This window comes from Aythya ferina, assembly GCF_964211825.1.
Source record: "Aythya ferina genome assembly, chromosome: 5".
NCBI lineage: Eukaryota > Metazoa > Chordata > Aves > Anseriformes > Anatidae > Aythya > Aythya ferina.
In genome coordinates, this window is record NC_140301.1 from 976,149 (window position 1) to 1,003,425 (window position 27,277).

The 27,277-nt window shown below is 39.6% G+C and overlaps 1 long non-coding RNA gene across 2 annotated transcripts in view; it reads left to right on the forward strand.

The window, feature by feature from the left end:
* The window catches only part of LOC311437059, a 60,549-nt gene that overhangs the window by 21,640 nt on the left and 11,632 nt on the right, over positions 1-27,277 (forward strand). The window contains exons 2-5 of one of the 2 annotated variants that reach the window (XR_014693258.1): positions 3,668-3,752; positions 4,273-5,403; positions 5,508-5,561; positions 5,995-6,167. This is a non-coding gene — a long non-coding RNA (uncharacterized lncRNA). Of the gene's footprint in view, positions 1-3,667; positions 3,753-4,272; positions 5,404-5,507; positions 5,562-5,994; positions 6,168-27,277 lie in introns of those variants that run through there. The other variant, XR_014693257.1, reaches the window with a different exon arrangement.

Sequence of the window (27,277 nt, forward strand, 5' to 3'; positions counted from 1 at the left end):
TTCCTACTTGGTAAGGTGTTTTTTCCTAAACTGAATGCTGTAATACAATCTGAAATATCTTCTATATTTGAAATGGGGGGGGGGAAGCCTACATTTGCCATGTGCCTTGCAGTGACAGTGGTCATTTCACTGTTCTCATCAAATATCAGAATGATTTTCCTTGCATGGTCTTGAATGAAGAAGCTATAGAGTTGCAGGTTCGCATAGCTATTCATTTACTACTAGCATTATTTCTCTATAGCTTTATTTTGATACTGTGTTCCAAATAAGGGAAAAAAATAATGCAAGTTAAGAAATCAACTGAATGAAACTTAGGTCAGTTTTTAAAACAAAACATGTTTTGGACAGGCTGGAAAGTAAAAGTATGTGCATGGTGCTTTTTTTGCCGTTTTGTTTTACTGTGGTGTTTTGTGCTCTGGCTCTTCGTCATTCACCATAAACTCTGGATTTAAGCATTAGTTATGTTTATCCTTTAATCCTACTGTCTGGGTTTGTTTATGTAAGATATAGCCTATAGCGAGGGTGGGTGGTCATGTTATAAACAAAGCTGACCCTCGGCTGGTGCAAGAATATCCAAGAACAGATTGCTTTACATACACAAGCTAAACTTATTCTCAATTCATTATGTGAAAGTTAGGTTCCCTGTTCCCCATACTGTTGAGCAGATACAACTTGCAGTAATTTCTATCTGTTTTGCTCTTTGTTTTCTAATGTACGAACAGCAGAACGATGAGGAAGGGCAGCTAAGTATTACGTTAAGATAGGAACTCATGACCACGTTTCATTGTTCAGTTAACTAAAACACTTATTATAGAGTGCATTTACTACTGGTTGTGTACAAACCTGGCCCAGTAAGGTTCTTGTTGGTCCCTGATAACCTTTACTTTACAGAAAATAATTAATAGATACCAGAAAAAGACAGCCTGGGTAAACAAATGTGAAAACCATAATGTCAAGAGTGCTCCCACCTTTCTTTGCACATGAAGCCAATTTTTAAGAGTACAGATTATATTAGAGGTTTAATTATTTGTTTTCCTTAATTGTTGATATTACAGCTTCCATTAAGAAAATGCCCTGCTAGGGTGCTGCAGTTTGAGGCTGGGTTTCTTATGTTTTATGGCTTTCTTTCCTTTATTTGATGAATGTGTTGGAACAGACTGGAAATAACCAGATAAACTAGTTGTCTGGACAGTGAAGTAATAGCTGTGGAAATAACAGATGCTTTCACTCACTGTACATTTTATATTTCTGTACTCAGAGGGAAAGTGTAGAAAAAATGTGGTGGGCTTGTTCTGATATGCTGCTGGGAACTAGAGATTAAATTTAGCCTGGTTTAAAAGACCCACATAAGTCCTCTTGGTCACTAAAATCCAGCTTAAATCCTGTTTTAATGTCTTAAGTAGGATTTAAATGATGCTTAGTTTAGGCCTTTAGACAGGGGAAAGAATGACCCTAGAGATTACTTAAAACATAATATTTTGCAATTTCATGAAGGCATATGTAATAAAGTTTCAGGGCCTCTGATGGCCTCTACCCTTTCAGTGAAATCCTAACTCAAGTATTCTATGAAGAAATACCGTTTCCACTCTGTTCACAAAAACAAACAAACAAACTAGCCTAAGATCTTAAATAGAGGATAATGTCAGTATTCTGACTGTTCCCTGCACATGTATTTGATTTTAAAATAAGTTCTAATTTAAAAATAAAACTTTGTAGTTTTTTATTCCACTGCTGATTGTGAAACACCCATGTAAGTGAAAGGCAAAATAAATTCGAAAATGCTGGAGCAGAAACGCTGAAATCAAAGCTGTATGAAGTAACTCAGGTAAAATAGTTCTGCATCCCCACCACCCCCAGCAGCTCATTTGCCCTGGTGTCTCCATTATTGCCTGCATGTTCAAATGTAGTAGGTAGTTAAATATCTGAATGGAAAAGTTGATTTCCAGTTATTTCATCTTTAGCAATAATGCAAAGAGCCTAAAAATTGTAGTCACAACTCTTAATCTGACAGCAAAAAATTTAATGGAGTTCTGCAGCTGTTCTGGGCTGTGGTATTTATTCTTCAAATGGGGAGACATGAGCTTATTCTGAAAATGTTTTTATTAAAATCATGTTTTCTGACTGCAGCAGGTTTATGGGGTGATAAGGGTGTGTGGTCCTGTGGTTAGAACAGGAGAGTACAAGTACTCCAAGAACACTGAGTATGCACCAGTGCTGCCATCAGCTCTGTGTGATCTTGGGCAAACCACTAAACCTCTGGAGCTTATTTTACCTATTCAAGCTGGCTAAAATGCTGATTTCAGAATGGGCTGAGAAACATAATTAGACATTTGATTTGCCTGAGATTCTTGGAGGAGAGATCCACATGCATAATTATTCACCTACACTGAAAAGCTTTACTAAGTGCTGCTATGAAGTGAAAGATACTGTATTCTCTTGCTGTGTAAATAGAAGGTGCTTTTGACTTTTCAAAGGCTGGAGTAGTGTTTAATTTACAGATCGAAAAAAGAAGTCACAGCTCTACATTGTAGTGTTGTTATTATTATAAGCTATATAGATGATGATGCTGAGTATTTTTTGTCATCTCACAGCTCGTTTTTTACAAAGCAAGTCTAAATCTAATTCATTGTTGTCACAAACTCTAAGGTGTGGTATGAGTGACAAATTTTGCAGATTTTTCTTTTATGCTTTAGGCAAAATATTTGTACTACTTATGTGTGATAACTTTCTACCATTTTGCTTATCACCTTGGGAGTGCTAACAAATAAATCAGAACATATGTTTGTCAGAAGCATGGACTGACAGGGGGGAAAAAAAAAACATGCAGGAAATGTTCTTCTAAGGCTTTGTGCTCAGATTTGAATTGCAAGATTCTCTTTCTGCACCTGAAAACATTGCCAAGACGATGAGTCAAGCTTGAGGCCTCATTTAAGGGAGGGTAGTTCTACATGATGCAACAAGCCTACTAGGAAATGGAGGGGGTTTGGGTCTCCAAAAAAAATAAAAATCTAAGTAGGCGGTCTTTTTTCCCCTCCATGTATTATTCTGATAAAGGATAAAAATACACTTAACCAAATAGTCACTTAAATATTTAGATTAGGGCAGAAGAGGAGAGTGAAGTCATTCTATTAGTGTAGTGGATAAAATGTATTTGATCTGTGCTAGATAGAAATGATTTGTGCATGGAAGAAGTGTTGCTGGTGCAGTGCAGATTTTTTTTTAAAGTGCAATACATATTCTCTATTTCTGCTTCAGTTTACTTAATTAACAAGAAGTTGCTGATTCCTTATAAAATTGTGCTCCAAAGCATTTGTTTCAAATTCATAGGAACTAGCTTCTGTATGGGCTTACAACTTGTAATAGTTGTTTGTTCTATGTGTAGCAAATGAAAGCAACTTGGATGTAGATGGATTGTACTACATTACTTCCGTGACAACAGGAAGCTACAGCTTCAATTAGTGGTCAAGCCACTATAGGAGCCATAGTACATGATTGTAAGAAAACAAGATACTCCACTGCTTTGCCTTGAGGAGCTTAAAACTGTAAGATGAACTGACAAAGTGTGGGCAAGATTACAGGGTGCTGTAGGCAGCATGTTGATTAAAAGTAGGGATATGTGAATGAGAATAAAAGTGTTTTCTGTTTTTGCTTTATCATTTCGGGGCAGTCATTCTGTTGACACTCAGGAGTTGCAGAAGAGGACAAGAGGAGGATGAGAGTGGGGATGCCTCAAAAAGCAAATACTGAAAGAGGTAAGTGTTTCATAAGCTCTTCTTGCCTGACATAGATAACAGGGATAGTTATTTATAGTTATTCTTTAGGGGAAAAAACTTGTTTAAAAATGTTGCTAAGGCTTCTGGTGGATACAAATGGTGGTCAATGTGTTTGTTGTTTTTTTTTTTTCTTCTAAAAAATAAAATACAAATGGGGATGGTTAAGTTGATGTATCCTTTGTAGCAGATGTAAAGTAATCCACTCCATCCAAGGCTCTTAGTTTCATCTGACCCACTGTGATTTCCTTTGAGCAATGAATTTTGGGAAAGATTGTTTAGAATACAGCATAAAAAATAAAATGTGACCTTTGAAAGAAAAAGGAGACTGTTTGAGTGAACAAAATGCAGAGGGGAGATGCAATCAACCTCCACGCTTATGCAGAAGTTTTGAAGAAATAAAAAATTATTAATTACTTGGTGTTTATTAGGTCTAAGGGGCTAAAACAGTAGGAGGGGAGCTCTTGGTTAACCTTCATTACAAAGCTTTTCCTAATGCCAGGAGTAGTAAGGTACTGGAATAAATGCTGGGTTGTGAAGCTTCTACGGGAGATCTTCAGGAACCTGTTAGATATTCATTATTCATGTGAGAGTTGACTGCGCCTGAAAGGAAAGCTGGGTGCAGCACAATCAAAATGCTCAAGTCTCTTTCAATCCTGTTTTCTGTGATTCTGTATGTCATTCATCTGTGTGCAAAAAAGAAATTCTTTTGAGCTGTATTATCCATTGTGCATGTTTAGCCCAGTGACTTGTGATTTTTAGTGGAATTTAAAAAAAAAAAAAAAAAAAGAACTATGTTGCCAGAAGACAGTAATATTTTGATGTTTCCATTCTGCAATATCGTCTGAGAATCTTTTGAGGAGTGGATTAACTACACACTTCGAACAGCCTGTAAATGTATTGACTTTGCATCTTACAAGCTGGATGTATTTAATACAAGGCTGAGTTGTGAGGTCACTGTGTACAGGTTCATTAATAAGTTCTATTGAATGTGAGAACTTACTAAGGGGCTCTTTCATGGCTCAAGTCTACTGATGATCACAGTTTTGCTAGTGTGTGATATTTGTTTGGGAGAGGATGGAATTGAATGAAAATTAAGTCTAAAGTAGAGATTCTTGTTAATACAGGGAAATATATTCCAGATAACTAAATATTACTGCACTTTGAGGAGGGGATATTTTTGTATCTAATTCTATGGAAATGGAAAGGAAAGTCTTTGTCATCTCAAATCTATATTTCTATGTTTTTGAGCAAGTATAGTCAAATAGCTTTAAGTTGTTATTTTGTGCCTTCTGGATCATGTAGATCACCCTGGAAAATGTCAAAGAGCTGCTTTCTATAGGAAGCTTTCAAGATCTCTTTTAGACTAGAGTTTGATTTTCTTGGTTGACTTTATTGATTAGAGCTCTGTAGAGTAAGAATAGAAGAAAGGTCCAGATGTGAAGAACTAATTAAATGATAGCTGAACTATATCTCTAGAGCTCTGTATTGGGCCAATGAAAGGCTAAGAAATTGTTCAACAACAAGTGGAAAATTTTTCTCTAGTTGTGTGTCATGCTTTTAGGTGGAGTTGCATGAACCAGTTTGTCATTGGATCTCCACTGTACTCTCCCAACCTTCTATATAATCCATGGTATGATTAGAGTATTTTACAGCTTTTGTTTTAACTGCTTGTCTCATAACAATTACCTGCAAGCTTGCTGATGCATATCAAGCTTTTTCCTTTTTTAAAAAAAGGATATGACCTAAAGAAAGCAGACCTTTGGAATGCTTCCATACAGGTTACACAAGGTAATATTTTGTTGTGTTATGTCATGTCTGTTCAAATTGTTAGGAAGTTTAGGATTACACCATTTCCTAGGGTTTATATAATTAATTAGAAGCTCAGGTTGAGCTATAAAAATTAAATACTTGTATTGGTATGGTCAGCTTTAATTTTGCTAACTGAAACCATAGTGGACTGTTAGATAAGGCCAGAAACTCCTGCCTCTAGCAGAAGTAGAAATGCAAGTAGCATACAGTCCTTAAAGAAATAAAACTTAATTGCTTGAATCATGCTTAAGTTATAGTTGCAGAATATCTTTAGATGACTGGACTATTTTCCTTGTCAATTATGCTGTCGGCTTTGAAGATTTATGGGGTGTTTTTGGTCCCTTTTATGTGTTAGATGTTATAAATGTAAATGGATATTAAAAACATCAAATTTCATCTTTTCTGTCATCAGGTTTTGCAACTTTATTCACTCCATGCCTATTCAGATCTACTAAAGTTGCCTTTTGATCCAAGCTGTCATTATCTGTGTCCACTGGGTGTTAAAGATAAACAAAATTTGCAGATTGAACCCTGATACAGGAAGAAATATTTAGCCCAAGACTTTCCTGTTGCTGCCCAAAAATTAGTAGATAAAAGCACCTCCTAATGTTTTTGTGGTTTCTCCCCTTCATGCTCATATTCCTTTAATTCTGGGACTAGTATGAGTTTGGTAGTGTGTTGATCAGTGCATTGGCAGTGCTCGCGTGTTCTTGCTTGCAGTGTGTCGCGTTAAGGGATGTAGCTGATTAACCGTTACAGGCCTGGTCAGATTCAGAGTACTGAACCAGTCGGACATTCACCAAAAACGCGTTAACCGTCTGGGGGTCTGGTTGGATTCAGAACACTGAACAATCACGGTTAACCACCCTCACCCTAGTTGCACTTAATGAGAGCTATCACAATGCAATAAAGTATGGTTTATTACAGCAACAGATAATCAGGTTCTTTTGGATTGCCGGTGATAGGGACTGTCTGCAAAAGCAAGCTAGTATGCACGAAATACACAGGTGTTATAGGTGTTACAGATGTTACAGGTGTTATAGATGTCACAGGTACACAGCCTAGAAATAAACACCTTAAAAGGATCAAGGACTCTATAGAGATTTATAAGCAAGTATTCAGATCTCACCCAAAGGCATCCCAATGGGAGGGGGGAAGAGAGGCTCAGCCCGTCGACTGATCCCAGGAGTCAGGAGGTCCTAAGGATGTTGTATTTCCTCGGGATGGTATCTCCCTTGACGGTGGTATCTTCCCTAACATCCCCTCTTAGGCCAATTTATATTATTTTCTATCTTTTAGATGGAGCTTGAGTGGCTCTAGTCAAGCATATCTTAGTTATGATTGGTGTAAAGTTTTCCCGTCTCCGTTTAAAGTAATAGGCTCTGAGAAATTCAGCGCGCATGCTCAGTGAGGGGTGGTCGCACCTTGGAGGCGGGTAGCTTTTGGGATGGAGGTGTGTTTTGGTATTATAATGATATTATAATGAGCAAAAAGTACACTAGGGTACAGCATTTGTCAAAACATGACAGGTCTTTGGCTCAGGGTGGCAAAAAGAGGCAGCTTTGTGCACAAGAACAATTGAGGCCCCACCTGATTACAGAGCCTAGCCGTGGTGTCTCCACTCCACTCTACGCTCCGTGCTGTTCCTTAGAGCTAGCACACCAAGTTTCCCCAGCGCAATAGCATCTAAGGTTTGGAGCCTAGGAAACGCTCAGGTAATGCAGTTGTGCCCTATCCTGAAAGCCTCTTCAATGCTGTACCTTTTCCTTAAAAATGTGAATGTTAGTTTTATTTTCCTAGTTACTGCAGGCATTTACACCACACAGTGGTACCTGCAGTCTCAGGCACATACCTAAATGGCAATGGTAGGAGGAACCCTCACAGCTGTGATTTCCCTTTGCTGCCTATGAGCCATTAGTGGCCTCTTAATAGAAAGGCAGGTTTTTGTGGGGTCAAAAACCTGGGCTTAGGACTCTTGTTGCATATGATCAGATTTAATATGTTCTCCCATTAGACTACAGGCTGCTGTAGAGCTGTGTGGGCGGAGCAGGACCATGGGATCCTGAGATCATACCCAGGATGGTGCAGCAGTAGCTGCAATTTCCAGTATGGAAGGCCAAAGAAAAGCTAAGCAGAAGAAAATTGATGAAAAAACTTCTCATAGCTGATTGAGGCAAAGGGTGCAAACCACAGGAGCCTTCTGTCATTTCCCTGGGTGGTTCATTCCTGATGGGGGGAGGGACGGGGGACAACAAAAGTTAACAGATGTGGTTTTTGAGTAAGTTTTCTTTTTTTCCCACTTGGCTGGCAAAAACTTCTGAATAAGGAGATATAACTTCCAAAGTAAGTGTTGTACTGATTGATTATTGATTTTACTTATTAATACAGAATCAGAGCAGAATGGTCATGGATTTTAGAGATGACCTGTCCAAACAAAGTCTTAGACATGTGAATAAGCATATGCAGAGAAGCTGGATGAAAGAAATATCTTTGAGCAAGTCAGAGGCAGCAAAAATCAAAGCTAGACTAGTGAAATAATAGTTTACAACCTCAGGGAGCTGATCTTACACTGAGAGAGGATCGCGTGCTACTAGTGAATGTTGTATGAGGAACAGCCTTTATGAGAGGTGGGGCTTCGCAGAGCTCTGTACCAAAATCTCTGCCTCTGAAACTTCTATGCCCTTATCTCAGCTTTGGGCTTTCTTTCAACTTGCTTATAGTCTTGACAGTAACAGTGTAACTTGGATGTTGTATGTAACATCTCCATGCTTTCAATTTTTGGGGTGTTAGAATAACACACTTCTCCAATAAAACATGGCTAGTTTTGGAAGCTGTTTTGGAAGATTCACCACCAGTGTCCAAAGTTCTTTATAATTACTATTTTTTTCAGTGCTAAAAGCTAGCTTGAAATTCCAAGCAGATATAATTCAAATGTGATATTAAATCATATTAGAGTATCTGTTCTGGGGCACGACATACATGTAGTACAGTTTTAACAACTACCCAGGTAATATACCAGAAAGTCAACACTGCAGAAGGAGTGCTGATTTTCAACAATAGTACTGGACTTGGCTGAATAGTTTTTTGGGTATTTTAAAAACAAACTGGAAGAGAAATTATCATTAACAATTAGAATAACAATACCTCATAACAGCAGAGATTTTCAAGTACCAGAAAGTTAGTTAACTATCAGTTTTGCTTCATTAAGTGAATCTTGATCAACTCATTAACTAAATTAAGCATCATTAAGTGCATTTTGCAGTATCTCTCAGAAATGCTCTAATTGCTCCTGTTTTAAATACAAGCAAAATGAGGCAGAGAACTCAGGAACTCAGGTGGTTTGCTAATGGCCATGTACAACACTTACCCTCTGATCATAATTGAGGGCTAGGTTCTCAGGGCTTCTGTTCTAATATTAAAACCATTAGCCTCAGTTTGATACACATATATATATATATATATTTTTTTTAAGTAAATATAAAACAACTTCATTCCTCCCTTGCAAAATTTTCAATTTGACTGCGCAAGCTACCCTAACTGTCTGAATCTTTTTAAATACGTTTTAGAATGGGGTTTGACATCTGATAGAAATTATAAATGAGAAATTTTTTATTCTTCAGACCAAGTCATGGTTTTGCCATTTGTAAGCTCTATGGTATAGGTATACATTTTACAACTGTTTCTCAGGGTAGAAAAGCAACTTTTTTTTTTTTTCCTCTTCCTCCTTGTCAGGAACATTTCTGTAAATCGTGAATTGCAAAAGGTCAAAACACATCACAGTAACTTACACAATTTATTTAAAGATTTTTTTTTTCCCAAATCCCAGTGGCTCAGCACAGAATTCACCTCTAGTGTAGCTGACTTACACAACTGGTAGTATAAAATAGCTGAGAAACAACATCCTAAACTTGATTTTCTCCCCACATCCTTTTCTGTTTCTCAACTCTCTGAAAAACAGCAGGACTGAACTTGTGCAAACAGGCTGCTGTCCTTCTGAGTATGACTGCAATGTGCAAGGAAGAGGGTGAATAAGGTACTTCTCTAGCTCTTGTCTAAGTGCATCAGACCCACTGGTATGCGCTTCTCCCAGTCCCTAAGCATTTCCAAAACAGGGACTGTTTCAAGCCAAGTGTTAGCATTTCCTTTTAGTACATGGCTTTCTCTGTCTTCCAGCACAAAGAAATGTGCCTCTTGCTGAGACTGTATTTAAAAGCAGAATTCAACCCGTAAATGAAGACTGATCATGTCTCTTATCTAGTGACCATTGTTTTTCTCAGGTGGAGGAACCAACCTATTGAAGCAAAATAGTTTAATCCCAAATTATTCAAAAGTGTATAGGAATCTGGTTCTTACTATTGTCTAATTATGTTTTAGAGGACAGCACAATTGCAAGCAATTGAGTGCTAGCTCATGCTAGCTTGTCTTTGGGCTTTTCTTCCTGATGCCAGTGAGTTTCATTGCTGCTATTTACTTAGTTTGGTATGCTGCAGTGAGTGTATAGAACAGCTACATGATGCAGCCAACAAATTATTATGCATGCAAATATTTAATGTGTTATCATGTTTAAGAAATAATCTAGAATATGATTGTGATGCAGGGCAAGTGGACAAATAAGAGGGTCAGAGCTTACTTAACTTTTGAACTAATCTAAGGCTGTGGTGTTCTTCCTGTTCAGATAGTATATATCCAGGGTTTACCTTTTGAGGCAGAGAAAGATAGTAGTTGATTAACAGTTTAAGGAAATATGTTCTAAGTAATTTACTGCACATCTGATAATATAATGCACTGTACAAGTTCTGCTCTTCTACACTACACAGGCAGGTTCAACCCTGCGTTCCTTCATATCCTGAAATGATCAAGAGAATACAAGATAGAGCTTCCTCTCTAGTGTGTTACAATTTGGTTGCAGTTTTCTTGACACACAAGGATGCCTTCTCTGAGCATTCTGGCACATGTATATTCCACTGCATGCTGGCAGAGTGTATGCTGAATGCTTCTTAACTGGTGACTTCTGGAGTAGCCCATGTGAAGGGGTGGTGGTGCTCCACCCTTCCTCTTATCCTCGTGACCAGTTGAATCTTCCCATGTTGCCTGAAGCTGAAGTTGTTCTTGCACCAATTGTTTACATGTAAATAATGCATATACTTTGTTAATTAATGAAGTTGGTATGGGGGGAGGGGAATAAAACTCTTGTTTTCTTCTGAGTGGGAAGGTATTCGATTTTTCTTGGAGCCCTAGGGTATTTTATTTGATAGTCTGTGATGACATCTCCAGACTTCAAACATTGCCCTTCTTGCCAGGATGTTTTATTTCAACATTGGTAAAGGTCTATAAAGGTAAAGTACGACTGGAAAAGTATATCACTTTGAAAAGTAGATAACTGAAAGAAAATGAAATATTGGCAGGCTTTTCAGGAAGATTGCTGAATTGGTGGAAGACTGGAATTGCTGAGGCCCATGCTGCAAAGTGGCCGTAAGAATTCCATATTTATTATTCCATAAGAATCTCATCTTTTCTTACTCTGATATGTTGATCTCCTTTCTGCTTGGGTCTTTAGGCTGTCTGGTATGGTAGTTCCTAAACAAGGCTTGAATATGAAAGCTTGTATTTCATAAGCTTGTGGGATGGGGAGGAAACTGAAAAATCAACCTAGAAGCTCTCAAATGATGAATCAAAAGCTACACTTCACAGAGCCACCTCAAGAGCTGGTAGCATCTGTACCTTAAGGTGCAACTCATGGCAGGGTGACTGGTGTCACAGTAGGAGGAGACTGTGGGTGCCCCGGTGCCTCCCCCAAGTTACGGTGTCTGGGTGATGGTTGTGGTCCCCACAGCCTTCTACTGCATTTGGATCCCAGCAGGCATTCATATTGTATTAAGCCACATCTTGAGATTTTCATCTTTTATTTCTGCGCTCAATCAATATGACTAAATCAAGGGACTCAGATTCTAGGTTTAAGTATTTGTGTGGAGCTATGTAGCCTCAGGTCCTATTAGAGATGCTTCTTGTTCCATCACCTTTTTGTCAGCCCTCATTTTCAGTGAAGGTAAGGCTGAGCTGAAGGAATAGAGAAAAGAAATGTAAATGACTAGTATTCTTCTGTATGATGATACTCCAGGTGTAATGCTTGTGTATTGACAAGATGGCTTTGAAACTAGCTAAAATGCCTTTAGCAGACCTCAGCTTCTCTGGCTTTATAGCCAAAACTGAATGCAATACTAAAGATTTGAGATTGCTTCCTCACACCCAGTAACAACCGTTTTAATTAATATTGTAGCAACAAAAATCTAAGATGCGTGCAAGTTTCCTATTTCAAAGGAGCAAGAGATTTCCAGATGCAACTGGCAAGGATTTATACTTCATCAAGAATTCCAGAATAATACTCTGTGCTCTAGGAAGCATAATGTACTCCTAGAAAGGTAATGCAAGCTTCAGCAACAGAGCAAGCCACAAGTACTGAAATTTATCAGAGGTGTCAAAGTTCAATGGGGAAAGAGGGAAATCAAACTGTGCTTATTCAGCCACACTGCTGCTTTGTATAGCAATCCAAAGTAGCCTAACAAACTGCAGATTAATAATTAACTGTATTTGTTTGCTATGATTCCACAGTGTCTGAATCTTGAACTTCAAAGACCATTGGAAGTCAAGCACTCTGTTAGCTGAAATCATACCATTTCCATCTTTTCTTTTTCTGTGATGGGTGGGGGATCCCTCTTATACTCAAGTCATTTACACCATACAGTCTTATGCTTTAAATGGAAGCCATGAAAAATGTTTTTTGCAATTCAAGGAGAGGGTGCTTTGCCTCCAAGAGAACAACTGATTCCTTAACCCTGTTACCAGAAACATCTTAGCATCTAGACATCTAAATGTTAATTTTAAGTTCTTGTCTCTTCCTAGCATCTTTTCCTTGAGTCAGTGATGTCAAATAAGAGTTACATTACTGAACAAATAAGCTGGTAGAACACTACAGAGAAAACTTGGCAGAGATCCTGATTTTTAACTATTTATTTCCCTTTCCATTTTAGAGTTAAGCAGATAGTTTTCCTTTTGACTAAAGCCTTATGCATGTTTTTACAGTGTAATTTTCCTTTTATAAAAAGGGAACAAATTTTTGGTATGATTCTGGCATATGCTATTAAAGCTAGGTTTGCAGGACCAAACTGAATCTAAGCTTTTATTTTAAATAGCTGTCTGAAAGTTCAGATTATGAAATATATGAATGTAGTATCATTTAAGTGTCCCAGAAACACTTGGAGATGTCTCCAGAGCTGATTTGGATGTCCTCAAGTCTGACTGGATGACTTTACTGTATTGGAGGCCTCGTCAGTTTGGCTGGATTGACTTCGAAGGCTGTGAAGATCATCCTTAAAAGGGAAATAAGCATAAAATATACTTGAACTCTAAGGATTAATTACTTTAACAGATCAAATTGCAGATGGTGGTTGAATCTTCAAAAGTAATGGAGGAAAAAATGATGTTTGAGTACTTAAACAAAGAGCAAAGCCTGTATTTTTCTCATGAATGGCCACAGATACTTTTATAGATCATGTATTACTGCTGAGCTGTATTTCTCAAAGATTTGAGAGTAATGTTGGAGGATGCTGCTTACAGAAACTGTAACTGATCTAGTTAGCACTACAGGTTTTATGGATAGGAGTTTCTTCAGTGTCTTAATTTCTAAGGAGCTGCCAGCAGTAAAGCTGGGATAATAAATGATGACTGTTCAAAGTTGCTTTAAGTATTTATTAAAAAGAAAGAGTAATTAAACTGGAGAGGAATTACCAAGTACAGAGGGCTGTTCCCTTAAAAACGGGCATTAGGCATTGGAATAGGCTGCCCAGGGAAGTGGTTGAGTCACTATCCCTGGAGGTCTTTAAAAGATGTTAAGATGTAGAGCTTAGTGATATGGTTTAGTGGAGGACTTGTTAGTATTAGGTCAGAGGTAGGACTAGGTGATCTTGGAGGTCTTTTCCAACCTAGATGATTCTGTGATTCTCTAAAACATGCTGGAGGCAGAAGTGTGTGACACTTTAAAACCTCTTTCAGAAGAAAAGGAAGGCTTTGCAGCTGGTTACACAGTGGGACATTGCTATGTGCTCTCCATTTAAGCATTAGCTCCCCACTTACAAAATAATGTCATAAGGCCTCTGCCCCTCTGAATGTGGAGGTTTCATTATCTTATTACATGACTTTTAAGGAAATAGAAGACAGAAGAATGTGTGAAAGCCACCTTGGAACGCCTCTAATGATCTTTTGTAGCTTCACAATTTTTCAAGGACAGGCAAACAAAGGTGTCCCCTCCTGACATTGTGCCTGTGCTGTGCTAGAATGTCTGCCACCCCTGGGGAGAGAGAGAGATCTGGAGGCCTCAGGAGCCAGGAGGAAGGTGGAGAGGTGAAGCACCTGAAATGTCAGGCTGGGAAAAGTGATTGCCACCTCTCCACAAAGAGCTGTGCATGCATGTGCACCTGTGAGTGTTGGACACTACCTGGTGCAAACTTGGCTTTGGCATCACTAAATCTATCTCAGTTGATTTAAATATTGTCTACATATCTTAAAAGTGTATTTTAGACCTTAGTATTTAAACTATTTTGCATATTATATTTTGTTTTACTTTTTCTTACTATCTTAGTGTTTTTAATTTTTTTAATGAAGCCAGAGATGTTTTGGTGTGTACATAAAACACCTTGCAGATACTAGCACTTTGTACCTGGAGTTTTGATCCAGTAGATAAGAGCAAGAAAGTGAAAATGCTTGTCTTGTTGTCTAAACTGGATGAAGTACAAAAGGGTAGAGAAGACTGGAGGGGTGTTATCAAGACGATATTTTAATCGTCTAATACTAGATCAATATCTATTGTGAAACTCAGTCTAGGACTGTTGCTTATGCCTGACAGTACAAATGTGATGTAGTATCAAAGCATCTTTTATCAGCAAAAATTGGCATAGTCATGGCAACCCAGGCAGGCCTTAGCAAACACATGCACCTGCATTTCTTGTTTCTCTCTTATAGAAAGGTGCAGCATTAGATAGGTGTGTTCATTGAACTAGGAGTGTCAGATAGAGGCTATGCATCTTAAAAGCAATCTCTTCAAGTAGGCTGTTAGTTCATCACCACCATGGTATTCATGTTAGAATGATAAAAGCTAACCAATCCTTACTCCTACATTCTGCCTTCAGAGTGTTTTGTCTTGCAGCTTCTCAAAGTTAGTGGAAGTACATGCATGTGAGGGGGAGGAGTTAGTAAAGGAAACCTATTTTTGGTTTCTTCTGGTTCTTCAGTTGGGTTTCAGGCAATTGCTGTCCTGTCAAGAGGTAAATTGGGATCTGCTCCTTCTTGGGGCAGCTGCAGTCAGTGCAGCCTCGGGTGCTGGGCAAAGGATGGAAAACAGTGCTAGGTACTTCCCTGTCCTGCTGCTTCCAGTAACAATATGGGAGAAAGTATCTGATGCTGGTAGACTCTGCTATGGCTTTGAGCTGAAAGGAGCTGAGAAGAATCATAAGAAGGATCATAACTTGCAGAGTGGTGATGGTTAGAAGTAGCCACCAGAGGTCCTGTGGCCCAACCCCTTGCTCAAGCAGGGCCACCTACAGCAGGTTTCCCAGGGACTTGTCCAAATGACTTTTAGATATTTCCAAGGAGGGAGACCCCACAACCTCTCTGGGCAACCCATGCCAGTGCTCTGTCACCCATGCAATAAAGTGCTTCCTGACGTTCAAAGGGAACCTCCTGTTTTTCACTCTCTGCCCATTGCCTCTTGCCCTGTCACTGGGGACCACCGAAAAGAGCCTGACTATCATCTTTGCTCCCTCCCTCAGGTATTTATATACATTGATAAGATTCCCCACTGCCCTGAGCCACCCTTTCTCCAGGCTCAATAGTCCCAGCTGTCTCAGCTGTTCTTCACAAGTGATGCTCCACTCCCTTAACTCTCATGGCACTTCATTGGGCTGTCTCTAGTAGCTCTGTGTCTCTCTTGTACTGGGAAACCCAGAACTGGACCCAGTATTTCAGGTGTGGCCTCACCACTGCTGAGTGTTACTTTACTGACCTTTGGGCAGGAATGCATTTGATGTTCACCTGTGAACAGGACCTGAGATACCGAGGAGTGTCTTTGAATAGTATATCCATGTGATGTTATGTACCATACATATATTATGTATCATATCCATGTGACTGATGTACCATGATATATTCTGAAATGCGAATAGTAGTGTTAGGCTACAAGCCACATGAACACGTAGAGGAATAAATTGGAAACAAATCCCCTGTCTTCCAGCTGGCTGTGTTATTGACGCCATCTTTCTTCTGGATGAAGTGCTACAGCAGATGATGCTGCATCTGTGGCTGCTTCTCCACAGGCAAGAGATGACCAGAGGTGGGGTGGGAGGTGGGGGTTACCTTCACAGCTTAGTATGAGTTGGAGGTTAGTGCTGGACAGAAGGCAGGCTGCAAATAGATACAGTGTGTGGGGGAGGGGGATCTAGAGTTTTCACTGCAAAATTCTGCTCTTATGAAGCTCAGCTCATTTCCTGAGCTTTTGCTTCAGTGGTAGGGCTCTAAGCCCTTGCTACCTGGAGATGTATTTAGGAATACACTTACTTTCATACTGCTCTTTGCAATATTGCCACGAAAACTCTATGGAGTATGAAAAACCTGTACAAGGTCTGAGTTATCTTCATTCTGATGTGTCAGTCAAAATGCCTGGTTTTAACATTAATGTATTGAGTTTCAAACATTCTCTTCCATAGTCTACATCACAAAAGGATATGTATAAATAGTACCTACTGATTTATTTTATTATTGCTTTATTTATTTTTTACTGTATATGACTTCTAATATTTGTGGCAGAGTTGCTTTTTGTTTTCATCCCTTCCTACCGACAAGTTAGGCAGGTTGTTGCCAGTCATCCTTTCTAATAACTAAGAAAATCTCTGTGCTAATTCATTATTGATCTGCATGCAGAGATTTTGCAACAGCTTCTCTTCTGTTCTTGATTCCCAGAGTTATACAATGTGAAACAAACCTGCTAGTTAGCTGTGGATGTCAAGCAGAAATATTCTGCTACAGAAATACTGATTAGAGTCTGAAGTATGGTGGTTGTTGGTTTTATTGTTTAGTTTGAACTATTGTTTGCTGGTGGATGACACATTATGACCTTCCTTATGTAGAATCAACAAGTACTTCATGCTACTGTGTATTAAATCCTCACTGGTCTGCAACAAATGTGCTATTCATTCTCATCAGTTATTCACAGACAGCTTGACAGTGGAGGGTTTTCACTCACGTTTGTATGTCCATCCCATGTATAAATGGTTAAACAATGGTGCACCAACTGCAGTAAACAGTGTGGTAAACTCGTAGCTTCAGAGCCACATACGAATATATAATTTTTAGCAAAATACTGAACTTCAAATGTTCATTGTGTTAATGAACACTTGGTCTGTTAGTGAAGTTGGTGTGAAGATAACACATAGCTCCTAGTTTCTCTTACTTATACTAAAGAAGATTTTTTTAATGTGTAAAAATAACTGTTATTATGAAGGATGAATAAATTAACGTTTTTAGTGTCTGAAATTCAGTTTCCTGTTTCACATTGAACTTTTGGTGAATCTCTCTTTTAGTGTCATTTAATGCTCTATTAAGCAATATTAAAATATCAGAATCATCTAAATACAAATCATTCATCAGGAACATTCCCTGTCCATTAATAGTTTGCTAAAATCAGGCATTTTCAGGCTTATTTTTTTTGCCAGCTGTATATGATTTTTTTCAGCTCCTTGATTATGCTTACTGTCGCTTGTACTCATGTGAAACCTAAAAGGATGCTGCATTTAGCAAAACATGTAGAAAATTTCCAGAAAATTAGCAATGAAAAATCTTTCATATCTTCTAGTTCTTGAGGTGATTACATGTTTCTTTGTTCTTGCTTATTGCCTTTTTCCATGTTCTTTCACCTTCATAAGGTTTATTTCATACTGAACCACTAAGATTAAAATATCAAAATGAGCCACTACTTTTGGTTTTATTATTGTTTCTAAGGAGCAGATCGTTAAACAAATGAAGGCTTTATTAATCTTCTTTACAGTTGTTGACCCCTAAAGGATATTAGTTTATATAGGAAATACTTGTTCTCTGAGTATTTGAGTTAAGTGCTTGGGAACAGTCTATGAAAATGTCTCACAGCAATCAAAATGACTCATGACCTAATTACATGATTTCCTATTTCATTTCACATAGTTGTGACCTTCGTGACATCTCCAACTGTGACATTTCCATCACTATTTCCATTTAAACCTAGCCAATAATTTGGGACGTTTATTGTAATGGAATAGCTAAAGCAGATGTTATCTGCATGATTCTTGCCATCATCAAATCCATTAGTATCATGCTGCTGGTATGGCTAAAGCCACTTAGTGTAAAGTGGATGTTTTACAATAATTAGGGCAGCAGAAGAACAATATGCATATTGTGGTCTTATAAAGACCCCTTTCATTGGACAGTTAAGCTGTACACTTTGCTATGCCGGAAGGGTTAAAAGTAGCTGGTTTCTCCCTGAAGACCAAATAATTTCTTAGCAAGAAATTTCATATAGATCTGTGTCAGTGAAAGTGCTTCTTGTCTAGTTTTTCAAGCACGGTGTTTTTATCAGACTTCACAAAATCAAAGAACTAATGGTTCAGAATGTGCATTCATATTTTACATATAAAAGGCTTTTTCTTTATTTTGCATACTTTCTATTATTCCTTCCTTTCTATTGTTTTATCCAATTTCTTGTACTACAGTTACAGCCATTTGTCTCCTGCTTCTTTCCAGAATCTGAAGCAATTCAAAGCCAAAATGTTATCTATCACCTTTTTTAGTGTCTATGTATTGCACAGCATTTAGATTGGAAAAGACCTCTAAGATGCAACCTTTAACCCAGTCCACCATTAAACCCTCTCACTAAGCTCTACGTCTACACATTTTTAGAGACCTCCAAGAATGATGACTCAACTACTTCCCTGGGCAGCCTGTTCCCCTATTTCACAACTCTTTCCATGAAGAAATTTTTCCAAATATCTAACCTAAACTTCCCTAGGTGCAATTTAAAGCTATTTCCTCATCTTAACAGTTGGTGCTTGGGAGAAGAGTTAGATCCCCACCTCACTATAGCCTCCTTTAAGGTAATTGTAGGGTGTGATAAGGTCTCACCAAGCCTTCTTTTATCCAGGCTTTAAAAAAACAAAACAAAACAAAAAAACCACCTCAGTTCCCTCAGCTGCTCCTCATGAGACTTGTTCTCTAGACACCAGCTTCATTTCCCTTCCTTGGACGTGTTCTAGCATCTGGGTGTCCCTCTTGTAGTGAGGAGCCCAAAACTGAATCACAGAATCACAGAATTTCTAGGTTGGAAGAGACCTCAAGATCATCGAGTCCAACCTCTGACCTAACGCTAGCAGTCCCCACTAAACCATATCCCTAAGCTCTACATCTAAACGTCTTTTAAAGACTTCCAGGGATGGTGACTCCACCACTTCCCTGGACAGCCTGTTCCAGTGTCTAACAACCCTTTCAGTAAAGTTCTTCCTAACATCTAACCTAAAATTCCCCTAGAGCAACTTAAGCCCATGCCCCCTCATCCTGTCACCAGGCACGTGGGAGAACAGGCCAACCCCCACCTCGCTACAGCCTCCCTTGAGGTACCTATAGAGAGTGATAAGGTCGCCCCTGAGCCTCCTCTTCTCCAGGCTGAACAAGCCCAGCTCCCTCAGCCGCTCCGCATAGGACTTGTTCTCCAGGCCCCTCACCAGCTTTGTCGCCCTTCTCTGGACCCGCTCAAGCACCTCGATGTCTTTTCTTGTAGCGAGGGGCCCAAAACTAAACACAGTATTCGAGTGTCTCATTAGAGTTGAGTACAGAGGGATGACCACTTTCCTAGTACTGCTAGCCACACTATTCCTGATACAAGCCAGGATGCTGCTTGCCTTCGTGGCCACCTGAGCACACTGCTGGCTCATATTGAGCCACCTAGGGATCAACATCCCCAGGTCCCTTTCTGCCAGGCAGCTTTACAGCAACTCTTCCCTCAGCCTATAGCACTGCACGGGGGGTGGTTGTGTCCCAAGCACAGGGCCCAGCACTTGGCCTTGTTGAACCTTGTACAGGTGGCCTCAGCACATCAGTCCAGCCTACCCAGATCCTATTCAGAGCCCTCCTACCCTGAGCAGATCAACACTCACACCTACCTTGTGTCATCTGCAAAATTACTGAGGGTGCACTTAATCCCCTTGTCCAAGTCATTGATAAAGAAATGGAAGATATCAGTACAAAAATAATTTTATACTTTTGGCTGGATGCTCTAACATTAAAATGTGTTTCCATTGAAGGGTGTAGGGTTGCATTTTTTCTCCTGGTGCCCTCAACGCTTCATGGGGAGAGACTACATCACTGAATGAATTAATCTTGCAAGATTTTGGAAGTCTTACGCTGAAATTTGGGGATGCTCTTAGAGAATGTTTCTCTGAGTTCTGGTGAGCTGCCTTCATTGTTTCTTTTTGACAGCTGACAACATGCCTTAGGAGTGTGTGTGTGTGTATTCTATTCTCTGAGAGTGTACCCCTGTGTAATACGTTCTTTCTCAAACTTTGAAACTTTCTTTTCCCTCTCCCTACCTTGATGTGTCAGAGACTTGTTTTACAGCTTTTCTCTCAAATCACACAGTTTGATTTTTTAATTTTTTTTGCTATTGTACTACGCTGTCAGTTTACTTGCAATGTGCTTTGTGGGTTGGTTTGTTTGTTTGTTTTTATAGAGGAAAGTATATTACTCTAGTGAAGTTCATTTTCTGTTTGCTGGGATGTCTTTCCGTTAGTATAGAGTGTTTTAATTGGGAGAACATTGACTTTGTACCTGTTAATCCTGCAAATGTAAACACCTGAAGACAGTTTTTTGTGTGTGTTTTGTTTAATTTGTTTTTTACTTGGCATTGGAATGATTTGGTGGGAAGACGTTCATTTCCTGTGTGAGCAGGGATTTATTCATTACAGAGAAGAAATTGTTGTTGTCATTCTTCTATAAGCATAGAAAGACTGACTAATTCGGGGAAATCTATGGATTCAGCAAGGAATCTGGGACACTGTCTGCTGGTCTTACATTACCTCAGCAGACTCTCTCCCTTCTTCTTCATTCTGCTCTCCCTATTAACAGCTCCCTGATCATTTGAGAAACTACGGTGACTGCACCCCATTAACTTCTTGTATCCTCTATTTTTTACAAGGTTTCTTTTCCTTGAAGGCATCTTAAATAGGTGAGAAATATGATTATAAGCAAGACGTCATTTGAGAGTGGTTGGACATGAACTGACTTAATATACTGCACTTCAGTGTCAGAGGTTGTGTCAATGATTTCTGAGGCATTACAAATAAGCATCTGCACGGTAACGTTGTAAATGAACATAAATACATCCTTCAGGGTCAGAGAAGAGCAATGCTTTGGTCTTGTCCCTTCAGGACATTCTGCACCTTTCTTTTCCCCTAACATTTTGGTTACATGGTTATATCTTGCAAGGCTTGCAGAGACCAGGAGGTGTGCAACACAGTATGATCTCTGCATAGAAACAGCCGCCTACCTCTACGTGGATATGAGTTCTCTCCTTCTGAAAGGGAACTGGGTGCTTAGGGGTGTTTTGAAACATTTGCTTTGTATTTTGAAGCCTGTGCATACAACTTGCTGTGTATTGGAAGAGCAGGTATATTAAGTTATAAGTTATATATTATAAGAGCAAGTGCCGGGTCCTGCACCTGGGACGGGGAAACCCTGGCTGCATGTACAGACTGGGCGATGAGACGCTGGAGAGCAGCCTAGAAGAGAGGGATCTGGGGGTCGTGGTAGACAGCAAGTTGAATATGAGCCAGCAGTGTGCCCTGGCAGCCAGGAGGGCCAATCGTATCCTGGGGTGCATCAAGAACGGCATCGCTAGTAGGTCAAGGGAGGTGATTGTCCCGCTCTACTCTGCGCTGGTGCGGCCTCACCTCGAGTACTGTGTGCAGTTCTGGGCACCACAGTATAAAAAGGACATGAAACTGTTGGAAAGTGTCCAGAGGAGGGCTACGAAGATGGTGAAAGGCCTGGAGGGGAAGACGTACGAGGAACGGCTGAGGTCACTGGGCCTGTTCAGCCTGGAGAAGAGGAGGCTGAGGGGAGACCTCATCGCAGTCTACAACTTCCTCGTAAGGGGGTGTCAAGAGGCAGGAGACCTTTTCTCCATTAACACTAGTGACAGGACCCGCGGGAACGGGGTTAAGCTGAGGCAGGGGAAATTTAGGCTGGACGTCAGGAGGGGGTTCTTCACAGAGAGGGTGGTTGCACACTGGAACAGGCTCCCCAGGGAAGTGGTCACTGCACCGAGCCTGTCTGAATTTAAGAAGAGATTGGACTGTGAACTTAGGCACATGGTCTGAACTTTTGGGTAGACCTGTGCGGTGTCGAGAGTTGGACTTGATGATCCTTAAGGGTCCCTTCCAACTCAGGATATTCTATGATTCTATGATTCTAAGTCTGGACATGTAATATGTAAAAGGCTTTGTAGTTAATGCTCAATGATATAATTAATCAAAGCAGTTTGAAAGCAAGATAAAATTCAAACACTATGACAAACCAGTGATTTCTAGATGAGAATTATCTCACTCTCATAGTTTCATAAGCTTTGAAAGGGAGCTGAGGGTTTTTTAAAAGAAATTTACATCTGTTAACATTTATAAACCTTTTCCAGGAGTAAGATTTTCAAATGAGCTTGTAGTGCTCAGTTTTTGAATGCTAAATACTGGAAGTTGATCTTCATTATACTGCTCCTTTGTTACACAGATTGTTCTAGGAATTGAATGTCAACTTACTGTCCTGTGCAAGACATTTCTCTGTCTCTGTACCAGTATTATTGTAGTAACTGAAAGGCTGGTTGTCTGTTTTAAATACTTTCCACTGCTCCTCTATTCAGAATCATCTTGTTCTTCTGCCATGTCAGATGGTAAGATTACAGTACCTGGCCATTAACGAATGAAAGTTATTCAGAGAAGTTGTGGACAGTCACCAAACAGAGGAACAATAAAATGTCTGTTCCTGGGGTGGGAGCAAAGGAATCAATCCTCTTTCTTTTGTTAACTTGTGGAATACACTAAGCTATTGCAATTCAAAATTTTTTCTTCTTTGTCACTAATCTTTTAAGTGTAGCAAGAAAGGAGCTTGATAGAAAGTTTATATACTGATCCTGCATTTTAGGAGGGACTAACAAATCTTTTCAGCTTGTTCATGTATTTGTTTGTGAGCATTAACAATAAATAAATATATAAATCATATTAAAAACACTTAAACACTTCTAACTTCTAGAATACAAATATTTGAAAGGAAGGGTACTGAAGCTACTGTAAGAAATTAGTTAAACGGAGAATGGGATTTACCTTGTGTTATTCAAAATGTGATTTTTTGGGGTCTTTTTATATTGAAAACAATATCTTTTTTTTTTTTTTTCCATTGGGTTAAGCGGGATCATATTAGTTCCAATGAATGTTAGATAAGTTATACCATCAGCAAAATAAAAATTCAGTAAGTGAAATATATTTCTAAAGTATTTGGAAGCTTTAAAAACTTCAATTTTTAATGTCCCAAAATAACATATATTGTATTAATGCTATTAAGCTAAGCTAAAAAATAAGCAATGAATCCATTAGCAGTACTTCACCAGAATTTTTTCCAAACAGAACTAATTGGAGAAACGGAACATCATATATTCCAAACAAAAGCTTTTCTGTTTTAAGTAGAACACTTTCTTCTGAGCAGTTTGTGAGCTTCTTCATTGTAGTCATATTGCTTGAATAGGTTGTCGAATGTAGCACTGAACTTACGCTAATTAACCATCTTAATCTTATATTCAGCAAAGCTTATTGACAGAGAATAATTAACCTGTGCAATTTAGTGCCCTTGGAGATGCTCCCAGCAACCTTAACGTAACCCGAGATGCTTTTCTTTTCCCCCTACAGGAGCTATATAAGCCTTAATGCAATTAACTGTGGGCTCAGGGCCCTCTGAGAAGCTCCAAGACTCCCCCTTTAATGTGTGGGCATACCTCTGCATGGAGCCAGGATGTGGTTCAGAGGGTCACAGGAGGTGCTCGGGGCTCGTGTCCCTCTTCAGGCTGTTAGTCTTACAAATGTTTTCTGTATTTGTCCTCTGTCAGCTTAGTTTTTAATGTGTTTCATCTTCACCGCAATGAGTTAATGAAGTGCTATTTCCTCTCAGCAATGGGGAACTGAGGCACAGAGAAAGAGCCACTGAAGTGAGAAGGGAGTTACAGAGTCCTGAAGGAAGCTCCCTGCATAGTGCATGGGGCCAGCTGGGGCTCAGTGCAAGAAGCAGCCAGGCAACTGCTCAGTCAGGGTGCGCACCCCTCCAGAAAGCCATTAAGAAGCGCTGTGCGAGGGGTGTGTGTAAAACCACACCTCAGGGTGTGTGAGTGGGAAGCGAGTAGTCCCAGCTTTGAAGTCTCATCCAGAAAGCAGGTTACCCAGGTTTAGGTTCCTCCTTTGCCTAAGGGGATCCAAACCCACTTCTCCCACCTCCTTCTGCAGCTCCTTTATCTTTGTGCTATGGGGCCACTCTTGGGTGGCACTGATCCCCACCCTTCGTGCTGAAGCTGTGCTCACACAAGATCATCATAAAAGCATCCTGACCTTTCCCTTATCCCATTCCTTCAGTGAGTACCAGAAGCTGCCTTGTGAACCCACTCCTTGCTGCAGGCTGACCATGTGTAACGAAGACAATGGTTAAAATTGGCCTGAGCGAGGGCTACCAGCCTGTGGCTAAGAGCTTCCATGAGGGAATGTAGTGTCACATCTGGGCAGATACATGTTGGAAAAAAGCTGATCACTAGCAGCACAATACCGAGGGGGTCTTTGAAACATCTTCTTGCACTGGAAAGGATGTGAAACAGATGGAACTTATTGTTTCTTCTCTGAGATCTCATAAGATTAAACACTTCTTGGTAAGCATTCATGACTTTTGACTGTTGCCATATTTATGCATATATGGATATGGCTTTGATTACTGTGTTTCTTATTTTTCAAGTGGAACCCTACAATCTAAGGCTAATTAATGCCAGTATGAGAAAGAAACAGCATCTAGGACTTTGTTGTTCTGATCACAAAGTCAATGCATTCGTAATACATATTTCTTTGGATTGGACACCAGATGAAAATTGATGCCAGTATGGTTTGCTAAACCATACATAATGTTACAGCTGTTCTGGCTGATATTACGCATTTACTAGCTTTTTATCTGGAGATGTAATTTCTATACAAACTAATTTATCTGAACTTTCCCCTGTCCTGACAATTTTCATATTGCAGCTTTTTAATGAGTAAATGGAAAAGTAGTTTGGACATCTAATCTTAATGATACCCTAACTAAGTTCTATTTTTGTTCATATTGAAAGTATTAAATATACAAAAGCAATGCATAATTAGGAAAAGGGCTTTTCTTTCTTTGCAACCATCCTCTTGAAATCAGAAGTTAACAGTTAATTACAGAATACTCCGATTTGTATTGGCAAGAGCCCCATATTTTTCATACAAGTTGCATCTAATTAACACTGGGCATATGAACATGTATCCCAGCCTTTTCCCTGAGGTTGTAGGGGTGCAGAGTATTGCAATAAATTGCTTAATAAAAGTTGTCAGACCTTGAGCTTTTCTCGTAGTTACTTTTCTCACACTTCTAGGAACTATGGTTTAAAGCTCAGTGGTATTTTGCATAGCCCTATGAGCACAGCCTATATTCATGACGAAAGCTTGTAGGTGTACAGCACAGATGCAAATGTTCAAGATGAAAATACATTTTGATCATAAGATCAAATGTATCTGGTGTAGAGCAACTGAAATAGTTAGTATGTAAGTTTACTGTTGTGCACATCTCAGCTAATGGTCAAAAACTGTTTCAGATGCTCAGGGAGGGGAAAGGCAGGGTTTGTTTTTATAGAAAACAGTGGAGGAAAAGAGAGGCTTTTCTTTTCTCAGAACTGAGCTTGTTGATACTCTCATGTGGGGAAAAAGGATGTAAAAACATCTTGAAATTAATTGCTAAATTGGATTAGGGTGGAATACTCTGAAAAGATGTAAACCTGTGCAACCAGCTTGCGCATCCAGCTGTTTTTTTCAGCTCTGCTTTTCATACGTTGCAAAATAGCATGCCCCAAAGATACCAGTTCAAGCTCTATTAGATCATAGAATCATAGAATATTCTGAGTTGGAAGGAACCCATAAGGATCATCAAGCCCAAATCCTGGCACCACACAGGTCTGCTCAAAAGTTTAGACCATGGGACTAAGGGCACAGACCAATCTCTTCTAAATTCAGACAGGCTTGGTGCAGTGACTACTTCACTGGGGAGCCTGTTCCAGTGTGCGACCACCCTCTCAGTGAAGAACCTCTTCCTGATGTCCAGCCTAAACTTCCCCTGCCTCAGCTTGACACCATTCCTGTGGGTCCTATCACTGGTGTTTACAGAGAGTATGTCACCTGCCTCTCCATTCAGCCTTGCGAGGAAGTTGTAGACTGCGATGAGGTCCCCCCTTAGCCTTCTCTTTTCCAGGCTGAAAGATGAAGGAAGGAAGCTAGTTGCAGACTCCAGAATATATCTCACCACCGGTCACTTTATTTTATATAACAGAAATATCTAATTATAACCAACTGTGCACAATCAAACCGAATTAGAATTAGAGCTTGCTCTTGTGGACCGCAAGTTCTACCTTACATATATGTATGTATCCAAGTGATTGACTTAGAGTAGAGCTAGTGACTTTGCTATTAAGTTCTTTTTGTTTATTTGTTTTTGAGGTGAATCTTCATTATTGTTTTCAGTGTCACCTTGGTATCATATGTTACAGTAATCCATTGTTCATCATATGAAAGAATCACAATTTTGCAGTACTAGAGGGGGAATTTTTTTTTGCTAATACCGTAATTTGAACATCTGGAATCATTAGAATATTCAATAAGAATCTTAAGTTTTGCTTTTCCCAAGGTGGTGTATTTGGGAAATATTTGTCTTGCTCACCCAGACCTGTCATCCTCATGGTTTCCTGTGGTTTCCTTCTTTCTTTCATAGCCCTTGTAGGAATGAAGTTTTGAGACTAAGTTGCAGACAGGCCTGCTTTGGGTGGGGTAGCTCAGTTCAGTGCCTGGCAAGTTGTTCAGTTCTGCAGTGTTGTGCTGGGTTTAAAAGCAACAGAGTGTGGAACTAAAACGCACCTAGAAAAACAATTATCATAACTCCCTTATATTAGAAATCTTCTAGGGAGCGTCCCAATTTGGAAGAACAAATGCTGGTCCCAGTTGTTGCTTATGGTGCTTGCACTGTGCTGTTCAAAGGTGTTGCATTCCTGAAGAAGCCTGATGTTTCACCCAAAGGAGTTCCCCCTCCTACTGCTCGCCTGCCCAGGAGCTAGTGGCTGGCCCCCTTCCCTTCTTCCACGGGGTCACTGGTGCCCAGCACAGGCTGAGCATGAGGTGTGATGTCTTGTGCCAAGGCTGGTGCCTTGTTCTGAGGTTTGAAAAAGCAGGGGGCAAAGAGAGAAACGGTATAAGCAGCACAGAGGGAGAAAGCAGATGAATACAGTTGTGTGGGTAAGTTGCAGCCACGTGAAGGCAGCAGATGTTATCACT